This window comes from Phodopus roborovskii, unplaced genomic scaffold, assembly GCF_943737965.1.
Source record: "Phodopus roborovskii unplaced genomic scaffold, PHOROB, whole genome shotgun sequence".
NCBI lineage: Eukaryota > Metazoa > Chordata > Mammalia > Rodentia > Cricetidae > Phodopus > Phodopus roborovskii.
In genome coordinates, this window is record NW_026126461.1 from 4,322,087 (window position 1) to 4,338,193 (window position 16,107).

Below are 16,107 nucleotides of genomic sequence, written 5' to 3' on the forward strand. Positions count from 1 at the left end.
TGAGTCTCCACCAGCCTGATGCATCTCTGCTCCTCACAGGTTTATGTTGCTTTCTTCTCCACACCTACCCTATCCCACCTTTCCTCTGCAGACACACTGTCTCTGTAAGGAAGGTGCCTTCCTTCCAGCCTTTATCACCACTCATTCCCTACGTGCCCCAAGAACTGTTGGTTATGGCTCTGTTGAGATGAGCTTCTCTGGACTATCACTTCCCTGCCTTACACTGAGAGCAAGAATCATAAATGGGTGCAGAAGCAAACACTAAAGGATCACGGGTAAAGGACCAAAGTTCTGACCAAATGATGAGTCCAATCAGAGTGTGAGGCCAGAGACAGATTCTGGGAGGCCAAGGTCAACACTGGAGAAACTGACTGTGTGAGGTTCAGGTTTTACATCCAGAAGAAGTGAACAGTTCTTCTCCCCAGGGCCTGGGACATTGACTTCTTCACAGCCCAGAGCCTACATGTCATGCAACTCCAACAGTTCTCCCATTAATACCTCTAAATTATTTTTTTCGGAGTCATAAGCCTTGGTCCCTACTCTATCTTAGGCAAAGACCTGTGTGCATGTGTGTGTCCATCAGACTCCATTGCCATTGATGTCTTTTCCTATATCTAGGAACAACACTGGGTTATAACACAACATCCCCCTCTGCCGCTCAAGACTAGTGACATGACTTCAAGACAGGCACCTGAGAAGCAGAGAAGCCCAGTCTTCATAGCACGTGACTCTGTGAGACTGTAGCATGGAAGCAGAAGCTGCCAATAAGATGTCAAAGGAATAGACATGGATCAACTTGGAAATATTCTGCAAAACCAAGCATTTCCACTGTTGCTGAAATGGGTGGGAAATCCACAGGTATTTGTGAATGAATGAATGAATGAACAAATGAGTGAGATGTTTTACAGCAAAAATGTTGGTAATCATGCATAGTGAGTATGATAAGGGAGGAAATGGGTAGATGCTACAGACAGGCACACTATTGCCACCAAAAATATGAAGAAATTCTCTACCAGGATCAACAGAGTGGAAGTGTGGGGACAAGCCTAAGAGACCTCCAGAATGGGATGACCATAGGTCATGGAGAAGGAAGAGAAAAGTCAAGGCCCCACTGCTAAGGGGAAATGGGATAATATCAACTTCAAGGCGAAACACTGGAAAAGGTAAGCATGGAAACAAGTGTGTTGGGTTTGGACTCTTGACTGTATGTATGAGGTAGTGGAGAGAGATATGTGCCTAGAGCTTCCAAGATCAGGGATAGGGACCACAGTTCTGGGTCAGGTATTGATGCTATTTTGTGGATGCTGAGTTCATGCAGAGCACATGGGATAATGAAAGCATGGAGCTATAGAGAAAGCTCAATTACAACCTTGCTGCCCTGTAGCTATTGTCCTTTCAGGTCCCATTATGCAAGTGACTTTTCAACACATCTGTAAGTATGTCTGGACTTGAGTTTCCCCTCCACCCCACTGCTATGAAAACAGGTTGCCCAGGGATGGTATGTAGACACTTGGTTTGAGTCCTGGTCTTAGATACTAGAACTGAGGAGACAGAGAAGCACAGGAGGGAGGAAAGACAATATTGAGTCTAGCATGGGGTCAAAGAGTGGGCCTTGATCGCTTTACCCTCTAGGGGAATGCACAGATGCTTTTTTAGAACTGGCTTTCTGGGGACCAAACGGTAAAGGAATTCTTATCCAGCATCCATCCCACATTGGGTATCCACACACTGCTGGTATGTGTTTGTGAGGTGGGGTCCTATCTGTCCACAGCATCAGAGTTGTTCCAAGGTAAACACTAAAGGTCATTATGGGCTCTTACTGGAGGCCAGAGATAACAGCGGAGTGTGAGTGGAGTCCTGTCACTGAACACCTTCCTCACCACAGTCATAACTTACTAGGTGAAGCCAAGGAAATGTAAGGAATGGGGGAATCCAAGGCTGTCTGGCATAGGGAGCTCAGCCAGTCCTTCAGTGCTCTCCTGGCTCTCACCTCATTCAGTTCTGTTCCGGTGGCTGCTTCAAGGCAGTGGCTGAGCAAGCTAACCTCTTATCCATGTTTTGTAAGGAAGGCCAATAAACTTATTGGTTTCCCAGGGTGAACTTGGGTAGAATCATGCCTCTGGTTGTTGTTGGGACCATAGAAGGAGGGACCATAGAGGTAAAACCTTGCTTATTTACATCTCTTTCTGAAAAGGAAGCTTGGCAACCCCAGCTGAGAAAAATTAAGACGTTCACCTGGATCCTGCAGACCACAAAGATTCTTTCCCCCACCCCAGGAAAAACCTGAGTCCCTGGTGACAAGACTCCTTGCTTGCCTGCATGATAGTATGAAAAGTCCAAACTGCACATGCTGTACTCAGAGCTCTGAAATGGCAAGCATGTTGTCCCTGGAGGGAGCTGTACCCCTGGCCATCAGAGCCTGAGCTCTTGTAGAGCCTGATGTTATCAAAACCAGAAGCACATATTCTAACTGAATTGCTGCTGGAAACCACAGTGTGTAACACAACTACTTCAGCCTCTTCTTATCCAACTGCGGCTTCTCACTGGTGGGGTCCCATGGGCCAACACTGGGTGAGGTTCATTTTCAGCCTCTGTGGAGCAGCTAACCAGAAAGTCTGAGTTGCCAGTAGGCCATCCATCCTTTTGTTAGGACACATGCTTTCTGGCACATGAAATATAAAGACCAAGAAGGCCCTTGGGCTGAAGCAGAGGTTTGTGGAATGGAATTTGACCAAGCAAGCCTTCAATAGTCTTCAGAGTAATTGAGTTGTTCAGAAACTGTGTTTGTAAATAGATGTTCATTTTAATAAGGACAAGTGTCTGACTTACAGGTTACACAGGTATGATGTAATTGCCTGAGGCAGGCAGGTATGATGTAATCATCACCCGAGGCAGGCAGGCAGACAGCTCTTCTTTTGGGACTGTAAAATCCTGAGGGCCCTGACAGTGACAGCTTGGAGGTTTTGGTGGAGACAGCAGTACATAAGCATTACTTAACAAGGGTAGACTTAAACAATGGGCCTATACGTAAGGTTGCTAAGCCATATGTCACTCATTCAAGGACCCACTTTACATACTCTGGAATGGAACAGGAGATAATCGACCAAGCCTTTGGCTGTTAAGTGTCTTACCTGCAATAAACATGGGACCAGAAATTTTCATGTCCTATAGCTGTTCTTAAGGGTCCATCGACTTGCCTTTTCCCCATTGCTTTAAGTCTTCCTGTCTTGCCCACTCTGGGCTCTGACCCATCAACGAGGTCTTTCTATCTACCCAGAGTCCATGTATTTCCTTGCTTCCCCACAAGGACTCTCTCCTGCTTGCTGCTCACCCATTGGATGATGTCCTGTCACTATTGTCCTCTGGTTCCATCTCAAGCATGGTCACCCTTCGAGTCAACTAATCTCTAACCCAGGATGTGTTGCTTTTGTTCACCCCCCCCCCCCCGCAAAGAATTATGTACTCTCCATTCCCATCCATATTCCTCAGCATGGGGCTATGAAGTGAGATACTTGGGAAGCAGCAGTAGGTGACATGAGAATCAGGGTCATCTGCCTCTTGCTCTACAGTGCCTTCTGGTCCTGCTCTAACTTAACCCATGTACCCCACTCCGTCATGCACTGCATGTCTCCTGCAGTCAGTTAATCTGAGGATTTGGCGAGTCTGGCCACCAATGGCATGGTTTTACTTGAGGGTTCCAGTGGTCTACACTATAGCTTACCCACTGGGCTTGTATAAACCACCTCCCTACATCCTTGTCCATCCAAATCTCTGGGGTACAGAACTGAAGAAGCTTGCACTGTGGACAGACTGCACAGCCCACAGCTCTGTGCTCCACATGAAATTGGTAGCCTTGCATGTCACTCAGTAAGTAGACTAGCACAGTTCCACCAAGCACAGGAGACAGTTAAATTCCAAAAAGAACAGCATAGCTTTTTACCTTCCTTTCGTGGCAGGTGTGAGGCTTGGCCGTTTGTCAGCAGAGGGAGGTCTCAACCTGTGAGTAATGACTTCTAAAAAAACTCTTTCACGGGGTCACCTAAGACCATCAGAAATATCAGATATTTGCATTATAATTCATAACATTAGCAAAATTACAGTTATGAAGTAGTAATGAAAATAATTTTATGATTGGGGTTACCACAACAGAAAGAACTATTGAGGTGTCATCTTAGCACTGGGAAGATTGAGTGTCACTGAACTACACCATCAAATCCCTAAACTCTCCATCAGTGTGGCAGATGCCTGGGTCCTTGTCTTTGTCTTCCACTGCCCAGCACAAATGTGACTTCTGCAGGATCTATAACAGTTTCTGTAGTCCCTCTTCAGGGGGAATAATGTTGCAACACTGATGGAGAGGAGTAATGTGTCATCTAGTGAGGTCTCAGAATGATCAAAGTCCTCACTTATTTATTGTGACAGAGTGCATGTGGTTGAATGAGAATGGTCACCATGGGCTTCTATGTTTGAACACTAAGTCTTCAGTTACTGGAACTGTTTCAGAATAATTAGGAAATGTGGCCTTGTTGAAGGAACAGTATCAGTGGTGGTGGGCTTTGAGGCTTTAAAAGCCAACAGCAGGTTCAGTGTCTCTCTCTCTGCTTGTTGCCTGTCAATCAGAATGGAAAGCTCTGAGCTACTTCTCTAGCACCATGCCTGCCTGCATGCTAGAACACTCCTGTCATGATGATCACGGAATAATTCTCTAAAACTGTAAGCAAGTCCTCAGCTAAATGATTTCTTTTATAAGAGTTACTTCAGTCACGGTGTCTTCTCATAGCATCAAAACAGTGATTAAGACAGTGCAGGAGAGGTAATACATCCCCAGGATAAGACACAATGTCTGTGGGGAACACACGACTCTATGCATTTATCGAAAATCCATAGAAACAGGTGACTTGAAGAGTGAATTTTAAAAGATAAGCCACGGTTGGGCACAATGGTGCAAGCCAACAATCCCTGATACTCAGGAGGCTGAGGCAGAAGGATCATTTGAGCTCAGGAATTACCTTAAGCCAACATAATGAGAACCCCCTTATCAGAAGCTTAATTAATTAAAATCAGAAACAGTACTTGAGGACCCAAAATAAAATAGCAAATGTACCTGGTTTTCTTATAAATAATAGCAGAATGACACTAAAGAGAATGGGGACAAAAATCAATGAAAGTCACTTTGTAAAGTTGTTTTGCAACTAAAGACACATGCCATGCTGTATTCCAGGCAGTAAGTGTATTTCTCAGTGGGTTCACAATTCTGGATCTATTTTATGCATCTACTATGTCACAAATATGCAATTATAACTTAGAAAAAGAGAGCCAGTGTCTCATTACAAATAAGAAAAGAAATGGGTGGAGCCATCTCTAGACTGCTCTATTCACATTGGAGACAGTGTACATTTTAATAGATAAAGAAATGTAGATGATGATAAATGGAAAAACATATACCTGGATCATATTGATAGATGGTCCAAAGAGAGACAGACAGACAGACAGACAGATAGATAGATATTTAGCAATAGGTATTACGGATATATTTTAGATATAGATATCTAAATAGTAATAGATATATTTTAGAAAATTGATAGATGATACATAGATGATAGTTAATTGACTTATAGATGTAAGTAGATGCTAGTGCATATATTGATGATGGATACATAGACAATAGATGATACATAGATTGGCAGATGGGAGAAAGAGAGAGATTAAAAACACACTCACGTATGTTTTAACTCTGCATTTTCTAACTTTGCCTGCTATGGAACTGAAAGCAGAGTACAGCATCCCATTGACAATGGGCACATATAGCACCTAGGTTCTAAATGCCATTCTACAAATCAGTGAGACAGACCGCCTCCCCGACTTGGGGGAATTGATGGATGCCAGGAATGGGTCAAGGGCCGAACTAGATAGATGAGCATGGAGTATTTTGTTATAGCAGAAGACAAAAGTGTGTTAAAAAAAAAAAAAGGATACGGGTTTATGCAAATGTCTGGGGGCCAGCGTGGGGGAGTTTCAAGGGCCAAAAGTGAAACAATGTAAGTATATACTAAAGACTGGTAACTACTGTTCCCGTTGTGTGGGCTACCTGTTCACTTGCTGTTGTTTCCTTCAGTGTACAAAAGTTCTCCGTTTCATGAGATTCTATTTGTTGGCTACTGGTCTTATTTTCCATGCTATGGGAGTCTTCAGAAAGTCCTTACCTGTGCCTGAAGTTAAAGTGTACTCCCTACTTTTTCCTAATTTCCATGAGTCGGCATGAGCTGGTACCATAGTTGGGATGATAAAACATTAGAAATGTATACATCCGCACACAGACATACACTGTCCTCTCATAGGATGGGTGAGCTCAGTGGGAACTTTCACATAATTTAGCTCCCGTGACACTGAGTTACTTCCAAGTCAGTGGACAAGGAGAGACAAGAGTGTTGAGGAAATGTTCTATATTCTCAATAAGAGAGCCTGATGCACCACAGGCAAGCCTAGCTCTAAAAATAGCTACCTAGAAAATGAGTCACAATTTTCGATAGTGTAGGGGAAATGGGCAAACATTTCTTGCAAGAAAAGGAGTCTAAAGACGCTTTTTCTACATGTTCAGCTTTCTCGGGCTCATTGCTTAGGACAGGCAGGATGCAGCCATGCAGGAGCATACTGACAGGCTGGGACCCGTGACTGTAGAAGCACATGAATAGGTAAATTTGGTACTGAAGAGTAATCCTTTAGTTTTCTGCAGGGAAAGGTGGAGTGAATATGGGTGATGCCTCCAGCTTGGTGCCTCTTGTCCTTGTCCATCTTCACAAGGGCTGTGCAGGCCAGGCTTACTCATAGTAGCCAAGGGCCTTGGCAGAACACCCTGTGATCCTACCAGAACATGAGCGTGGGAGGCTGGTGAGGAGCCGTTAACAGGCATTTCCCCAGTCAGAAAGCAGTTTCTCACCACCTCCCAGCTTCTGGAGATGTCTCCAGCTCTCTGCCCTATTCCATCCCCATCCCCCACTGCTGGGGTTAGTGGCAGCTTCCTCTAAAGCTGCTTTCTCACTTCAAGAAATAAGTCCTCTGAGATATTGTGACTCTTCATATTGCATTGGTCTCTCTTGCTCTGAGATCCTCTGGGGAGACAAGAGCTGGGAGAGGAGGTATCTCCACACTCTTACTTCGGTTGTCTGTGTGAGTATTAGGGGATTAGACAAGAAGCCCAAACCTTGCCTAGATCAGGCTGAACTTGCCAGTGGGGACATTTTTACAAGATTCAGAATTTAGTGTTCTAGCTTGCACAGCTGGGATGGCTTTACTAGCTGGCATTGTCCATCCACTGGGCTTGGTTTTAGTGGTGACCTACATCCAATGAGGTCAAAATGTCAGAACTTCTGTAGCACCTTGGAGAACAGAAACCAAATGCTTTAAAGGATGCAAATGGAGAAGTGAGTCTTTTCCTCTGCAACCAGCTCCTCAGACATGGCTAAGTGGCACTTAGTAAGGATCTATCATCAAATTCCTTTGAAACTTCTGCAACGACCTCCTCTGGCACTGCAGTCTGGAGAAGAGATCTATCACCAGCACAGTCTCTCTGATCTTGTCCAATAAGAATGAAGGACTCCCAGATGACTGGGAGCAGATATCAGCATAAACCATCAAGATAAAGGAAAGAATCGGCATGGGAGTTCATACCTGTAATACCAGCATTAAGGATGTTGAGAATTGTGAGTTTGAGGCCAGCCTAGGCTCCACAGAAAATTCCAAGCCAGTCCCGCCTGTCAGTATTCAGTCTCTGCTAAGTTCCAGCAGCAGGTCAAAATTTCTCAAAAGGAAAGTGGTTACCCCTGGGGCATAGCGGGCTTTGTTCCAGTATCCTGAGGCCAGGACATTTCACCTGTAGCAGCCACAGGCTCCAAGCAGCCACTGTCACTGCAGCACAGTTAGCTTTGCTGGAATCCATAGCCCAAGCAAGCAGCTCACAGTACAGCCTGTGTCAGTCAGAGAGCCTTCTTCTGTCCTGGATTTCATTCAGATGTCAGCTCTCCGGGTCACTTGGTAAATGACAGTAACACCCAAGTAAGGAATGTGTTGCTTCCAAAGTCCAAAGAGGCCAACCAGGTACCATTTCTCTCTTTAATTTAGCCATTGAAAGGTCCATATGCAATAGTTCGTCTTCACCTTAGATGTTTTGGCATATCTGAAGTGACTGGGACATTTGAATCTCCCCCACAGAATGCTCCTAAATTGTGGTCATATTCATTTCCCAGTCTTGACACACAAATCTTGCCAATAAATATAGAATGATTGGGGCTTCTCCCTCAGCAGTTTCAATCAGCACAATGCCGTTGACCCAGTGGATAGAGGTGATATCTTGTGGAAGGAGAGGTCAAGGTTACCTAAGACTGAATAATGACCCAGAGCTGGGGGTTAACGTGCCTCTGAGCTAAGACTGTGAAAGCACACGACTGGCCTTGCCAGTTGAAACAAACAGTTGAGTTCTTGGAACACCAAACACTAAATGAAGCCTGATTCAGCTTAATGATGAGATGGCTCAGCAGGTAAAGGAGCTTGCTGCCAAACCTGATGACCCGAGTTCGATACTCAGGACCCACATGATGGAAGGAGGGAATTGACTCCTGCAAGCTGTCCTCTGACTTACACGGGCATGTGATACACATGAGCCCCCTTCCACAATAAAAATGTATATAATTAATTATTATGATTGAAATTTTCAGAGTCAAAACTAAAGAATAGTAAAATAGCCTCTGGGTGCCAGGAGAGGAGAGAAAAAACGAGCCGGTAAGGCATGAGGTTCATAGCATAATGTAGTTCTGCTTTATAGTGTTCATTTTCACAGCATTGTGCATTTGTAAAAGTCCAGGTAAATTCAGTATTTATCTACAGCATATATATTGATATGTGTGCCAGCATCCATATGTTTCTCTGCTCTGTAGGAGGAGAGGGCCATCCCCAGTATCAACAAGTGTGCCTGGCATTCAAGTCTTAGCAGATGGTTTCACGCTGTGATTGAAGGAACTGGAGGTCAGACAGCAATGGCTGACTCCAGTGGTATGGGAAAGAAATATCCAAGAAAAACCTGGGGCATTTTATAGTGCCAGCAATAACAAAACTCAAACATAGGTAAAACTCTACATTTTCAAGGCCATGTAAAAATAAAAAAGCATGGGACCAAGTTCAAGAGCTCCTAGTAGCTAGGACTAGAACAATTCAAGTGACAAAATGAATGAATGGTATTAGGTCATAATCCAAAGCATAAAAAACAAGCCACAATTCAAACTCATATGAAGTGGATTAATCAAAAGGTGGGGGGAAGAAAGGCATATTTCCATGCCAAAAAAAAAAATCTAAGTAATGAAATGTGGATGTTTCAGCCCAGAGGAGGTTAGACATGCCTCTTGCTTAGTGTGGGCTGCACAGGAGATAGAGAAAGTCTTGACAGTGGGTGGGGAGGTTTGATCTATGGCTCAGACAGATGACCAGACTCAACAGCTCCTGCGGACTGCTTGATGGCTTGATGGCTCATGCATCTCATTCCTTGCTGGGGAAATGCTGTGACTTCCAGTTCTCATGGATGGCAGGTTCACCAGAACAAAACTATCCAATCCCAGTAGTGTGGAATCTAAAATAGCAGATTAGCGCACCCCAAAGCTTTATGGCTTCCCAGACAGCAACCTCCTCCATTCCTCAGATCAGTCAATGCCAAGTCATCTGTGCACTGCAAGGGAGAGGTCTGTGCTTTCCCTGCTGCCCGCAATGCAGAGGCTTGCCTCAATAAAGGGCCAGACAGAAAACAGAGGGGACCCACAACGTGGCAACCTGTGAGAGTTTGAGGCAGGTGGCATAGGACGCCAATATCACACGCACACACGCATGCATGCACACCAGCTCTCTGGGTCACTGGGACACTCACATGTCAAGGTCAAGGAGAAGGCACAGAGAGCAAAGTGTCAGACAACAAAGCAGAAGACCGTGTCTACAGTGAAGACGCCACTTTCTCTGTTCTTAGAAAAGAGGAAACACCTAAGGTGCCCCGTGGCGTCCCTCTGTCTGTGTCTGTCTGTCTGTCTCTGTCTCTCTCTCTGTGTCTCTCTGTATCTATCTCTTCCCTCCTGCTCCTTTTAAACCAAGGATCAGGCACTCGCGTATCTTACATGCAAAGGTGACCCCGGAATGCCATGTCAACCAAAGCAAAGAGAGTTGTACTGACACATTGTCATTGTCATATGCTGTTTAAACTTCCTGAGAAGTGCCTCTGAAAGGAGGGCCCACCCCCCCTCACCACCAGCAGAAATGTTGATCTCCCGTCACACAGGAATCCTTGTAAGGTGATGGCCTACCCTGCCCCCCCACCCACCCCAGCTCTGGCTCTGTGACAGGTCAGGCAAAAACAATAAACAGCTATTGGTACTAACAAAATGTTAAGTCCTTGGGGTAGATGAGAAATGCACGTGGGAGGTGAGGGAGAGTGGGCAGAGAGACAAACAGCTCTTCTAAGCAAAGGACTTGAGATAAGGCCACCCACACAAACCCATCCATGCTCCTCTCTCTCTCTCTCTCTCTCTCTCTCTCTCTCTCTCTCTCTCTCTCTCTCTCTCTCTCTCTCTCCTTCCTTCTACCTCTGTAAAATGGGTCTCCAAGATCATCACTTTCATGGACTGAGAATCTTACAATTGATCCAAGAAAACACTATGTCCCAGCAAGGTGACTGCTCCCCTGATCCTGACATCCTGCCTGGCTGGGCCCCATCTCCAGCTTGCCCCCAGCGACCCCTCCTGTCCATCCATCCATTTCCAGCTATTCACTGCTATGCAACCATTTGGCTGTGATCTGCATCAAGGCCATGCTAGCTCAGACCTGGCCCACAGGATCTCTTTCTCTCTCTAATCTCTTCTCTTACTCATTCCAAAAGTCTGTTCAAGCCCACACCCTTGGGTATGCGCCTTATTTCCTGTCCCCAATCCTGCCAACCGAACCCTGGGTGGAGGAGTGACTATTTCAGAGTTGACTTCCAAGTAGGTGCTCAAAACTGCGGCTGGACTGCTTCACTTGTGAAGTGTTTCCTTCAAGGAAAAAGTGACCCTGGCAGTAACGGGAAGTCACACATGATTCTATCAGGGTGGGGCTGTACGTGACTGGAAGCTTTTAAAAAGAAAAAATGAAGGAGGCCACAAATACAAGCAAGAGCTGTCCCCATTCAGAATGGCTATTTTCAAGTTCTGCACAGAGCCAGATGTGAATCTCAGCATTGTCAACAAAAGGAAATGTCCGTCTTAGGGACTGCGGATACAATTCTGAACTGAGTATATGTGTGGTTTACAAGGGTCTGAAGAAGGTAAACAGTTTAATACACCCAGAAAGCAAGACTGTTGGGCAATGAAACATAATCCACCTGGGAAAGGTGGAGTCCTGTCTGCAGGCAGCTGGCCTGCTCCATGGAGCTAGCTAGGCTCTGCACGCCCCATCCATCTTTGCTGAACCTTGTCACTCAACCCAGAACAAGTCTCCTCTGTGCCCCCCCCATGTCCCCAGGACTCGGTCTCTCATCGGTCTCTCCCATTACCATGTGAGCTCCATGGGGGCCTAGCCCAGAGCCTGATAGTATATGAGTGAATTAAGTACACAAAATGTAAAAGAAAAATGAACTCTTTCTACAGCATCCATTTCTCCAGGCGTTCTTAGTAGACGCCACAAATTCTTCCTTCTGTGTTATGCCTCTTACACTTTTGAATTCTGAAATTCTCCCCAGGGAAGAAGCCAGTGTTGTGAAGGACAGAGAGTAAAGAACACATTCTGGGGTCACCCATCAGAGGTCAGATTCTCAGCTTGACCACTGCTTTCTAGACATGTACTCTTGGCTGAGTGGCCAGCTTCCCTATTTGTGTATTAGGCACAGGTTTACAAAGGTCATGAGTCCCAAACTGTGTCTTGCTTGTGTTTCTGCTGGTCAGAGACACAGCACAGCTTTCCAGAGCTTCCGGCTGCCATCTGGAAAGCTGGTCAGTGCAGTTTTGGGAACCAACGCCTCAGTCTGTGGCATCTGATGTCATTGCCAGGTACAGTGTCAGGAGTGGGCAGCATTGGAGAACCCCAGCCTAGGTCTGCCGAGGGTGTGGCTATCTGATGATTGGCTGAGAGAAAGCCCTCCCATATGGGGGAATACAGAAGTCTTTAATGACCGGTTTTCTTTTGTGGGTGTATGTGTGTGTGGTATGCCTGTGTGCATGTGCCTGTGAGCTCACATGTGCACATCTGTGTAGAGGCCAGAGGTTGAAATCTACAGTCTTCATTCAGAGAAGCAGCGTCTCTCAGTTACGCTCGGAACTCACAATGGAGCCAGTTGAGCTAACCAGCTCATCCTGGATTTCCCTTCTCTGCCTTCAGAATGCTTAGATTGCAGGTTGGCCTTCTAAATCTTCCAGGCATTTATGTGCATTCCACAGATCTGAACTCTGGTCATCAGGATTGTGTGTCAAATACTTTACCCGCAGGGCCATTTCCCCAGACTCCACTATTTTTTTTTTTTTTTTCCTGAAGAAAGGGCCTCTCATTCAGGATGGCCCTCAACTTACGGTGTAGCTGGATGATTTGAACTTTGGATCCCTCACCTCCACTCCCCAAGGGTTGGGGTCACAGGCTTGCACGTCCATGCAGTTTATCCAGTGCTGGGGATTGAACCCAGAGATTTGGGCATGCCAAGAAAGTACTCGGTCAACCCATAGTCTTGTAGTGTCATAGGAGAGGACGCATACTGCATCATAGGTGGTGACACCATGGTTGACATGCTAAGAGAATACTCTGTCAACTGGGCCATGCCCATAGTCTTGTAGTGTGAAGGCAGAGGATGCATACTGTATCATAGGTGGTGATGACTTGGTGACACCATGCCTGACGAACTTGCCGCATGTTCAGCACCCACAATGCCAGTTCCAGGCGTTTTTACCCACTTTCATCATGGGCTCTACGATGCATGCAAGTTTGCACTTAAATAGGGAACAAACTAACTGGGTCTAGTACCACAAACTAATAATAGCACTCAGGAGGTAGAGGCAAAAGGAAGAGAAATTCAAGGCCAGACTTGGCTACACAGCAAGTTTGAGACAAGCTTGGGCTTTGAGAGACCTTGTCTTAGTAATAAATGATAATAAGAGTAATTTAAAGGTATCCATATTAGTAATAGTGAGCAAAGCAAAACTTAAGCAGAAGAGTTATAGATAATAATAACTGGTGTCCTCCAAATTATCTTCTGGGTATGACGGGACCATCATACTCATCACCTGTGGTTGTCTCCACAAGAGCAAGCAGTCACTGTTCTAAAATGGAGAAGAGGGGATTAAGGGCCATGCCCATGACTGGGGAATTACTGGGACTTGATAGCTGCTGAGGAAGGGAGGGAGTGAGGGAAGGAGGGAGTGAGGGAGGGAAGGACTGATGGAGGGAGGGATGGAGGGATGGAGGGACGGAGGGAGGATCAGTTTTCTTTAAGCATTAAGGATGTGGTCCTTGGTAGTGTGACCATGCTTCAATGGGAGTCCCCACACCCAGAAGTACATGGACACTATAAGTTGGACTAAGTAAGCTATTGAAAAAAATAGGGAATGAAGTTAGGGATGTGAGGTGTGGTGTATACGTGGAAGGAGTTAAGGGGAGGAGCAGGAGTGTTTGATCAAAGAGTTTTGTATACATGTATGAAATTCCCAAAGAACTAATACAAATACTCTATGAAAACCCATATGGGAATAGAAAGTGCTAGAACTCTCCAGGGTGTTCCTTACAGGAAGCTTATGCCTCAGACGTGTCCCCTGGGCATTTGGAGATGGACCAGTCCTGGGCTGCAGCTCTGGATGCTCTCCTGAAACAGCAGTGGAGGCCATTGGGGCGTACACTTTCTGCAGCAACCATTAAACTGTGTCTCCAAGTTAGCCAACAAGGTCAAGTGTTCTGCCTCTTAGAGCGGAACCTACAAGAAACAATTTATCTGTTATATTTAGTCTGTTTTTCCAATGAACCTCTTGCCTTTGCTTTTTGTTTGTTTCCAAGGTATCCGCCGTTACAGTCATGACTTTTTATAAACCCACCAAGCCAGGCCTGACGTGGCCACCGATGAATAATGTATACATGTTGTGTGTTTGCAAGGGAGTTGCTAGGTCATTTTTCACAGAAAGTTCCCTAGGAATCACTGAGGCCAGGAAAGAGCTGTGGATTCAAAGGCTCAAAGAACAGATGGGGCACATCCAAAACCTTCTCCCAAAGAGACTTCAAGCCAACTGCATATTTGGATCCGTTCTGTATGGAAAGTGACTCATATATTCAATTATCCCAAAGTCCTAAAAACAGTCAGAGCCGCAACCCCAACCCTCAACAACCTCACACAGGAGGACAGTGGTGGCCTCTGGTTCTTACAGGACGGTGGTGAGTCACTCTGGTACCTGTCTGTGTGATCCATTTTTCTCAACTATGCAAGACTGGCTTTTCTGTCTACATCCAAGTCTATTTATCGCACCAGGAGCACTTGAATATGCTCCTGAATATGAGAATAAAGACCTTCAATTTGGTCTGAATCTAAAAATATCAACTATTCAGGTGCATGACAAGTCTTCATTAGCTCTAACAGCAAGTTAGGTGAGTGTCAAAACTTTTCCAGCTTTATGAAACCCCTGACTCCTCCTTGTAATGGTGGCTTTTCAGGAAAGTGTACACAGAGCTGGGGGATGGTTCAGCAGGAGGAGGACTTACAGAACAGGCATGAGGGCATGAGTTCAGATCCTTGGTACCCACATCGTAAAGCCAGGCGGGGTAGTACATGTATGTTACCCCACTGCTGGGGAATGGAGACAGGTAGACCCCTGGAGACTTTCTGGTCAACCATTCTAGCCAAAATTACAAGATTACAGTGAGAAACCCTGCCTCAAAACCTAAAGTGAAGAAGCAATTAAAAAAATACATACTGACACCAATCTCTAGTTTCAATACCAACAACATGTATATTCTCTCTCTTTCTCTCTCTCGTGTGTGTCTCCCTCCCTTCCTCTTTCCCTCCCTGCCTTCCTCCATCCCTCCCTCTCCTTCCCCCTCTATCTCCCTCCCTCCCTCCCATCCTCCCTCCCTCTCTTTCTCCTTCCCTCCCTCTCTCCCTCCCTCCCCCCCTCTCTCTCTCTCACACACAAGCTCATACAGTGACATCGTGGTGGGGAATGTTCCACCATCGTCCCATGCTGAGTTTTAGTCCAAGAGCCAGTTCTAAGTCTTTAGTCTTTGAAAAGTCTTTAAAATTGAATGTGTCACTCACTGAACTTGGTCTTTGCTTTGTGCCTTGTGCCCCCAGAATAGAGGGCTAGTAAAGGGTGGTATTGCATCCCATTTTCTTGCTGCTATGTCCCTGAATGTGGTATCATTCCATCTACAGCAGATGTTCAATACACAGCAGTTAGATTGATAACTGCATTCAGGATTTGCTACATCCCACAAAATGGGTTTGGAGCAACCAGTCTTGTAGTTTCTGTCTCCTTTAATCCTAAAGACGGTATAAACCCATCCCCTTTACAAACCCCAGCATCCCAAGGCTCTGACATGGAGCCAGCAGCCAAATGAGAAGACTGTGGTGGACCAGGTCATCCTTGCTGGATTAGGTAGAGTTCACGAGAGGAACGTGTGTGTGTGTGTGTGTGTGTGTGTGTGTGTGTGTGTGTGTGTGTGTGTGTTGAAACAGAGAGATATAAAAGAGAATGTACTTGACTGGCTTTTTAATGCAATAAAAACTATGTAATCCTGAAATAACCATCTGAACTGTGGAGAACTAACACACACACACACACACACACACACACACACACACACACACACACATCTCCAAGTGCCACTGGATTTTCTTATGTCTTTATAAATCTAGCTAAGTAAATATTATCTGGATTGCCTTTTTGTTGAAGAGATCTTTGTTTATTCTTGGGAAACAGATATTGAGTTTCTTTCTGGGACTGAACTGGCCTTGCCGCCTTCAACACTTAGACAAGGAAAAACTCCAAAGGATGAAAGGCCAAAAGACCCTCCCAGAAACCAAAATCAGGCAGCTGTGCCTAACCTGGCTGCCCTGGAGCAGGAATATCCTGGGCTGGT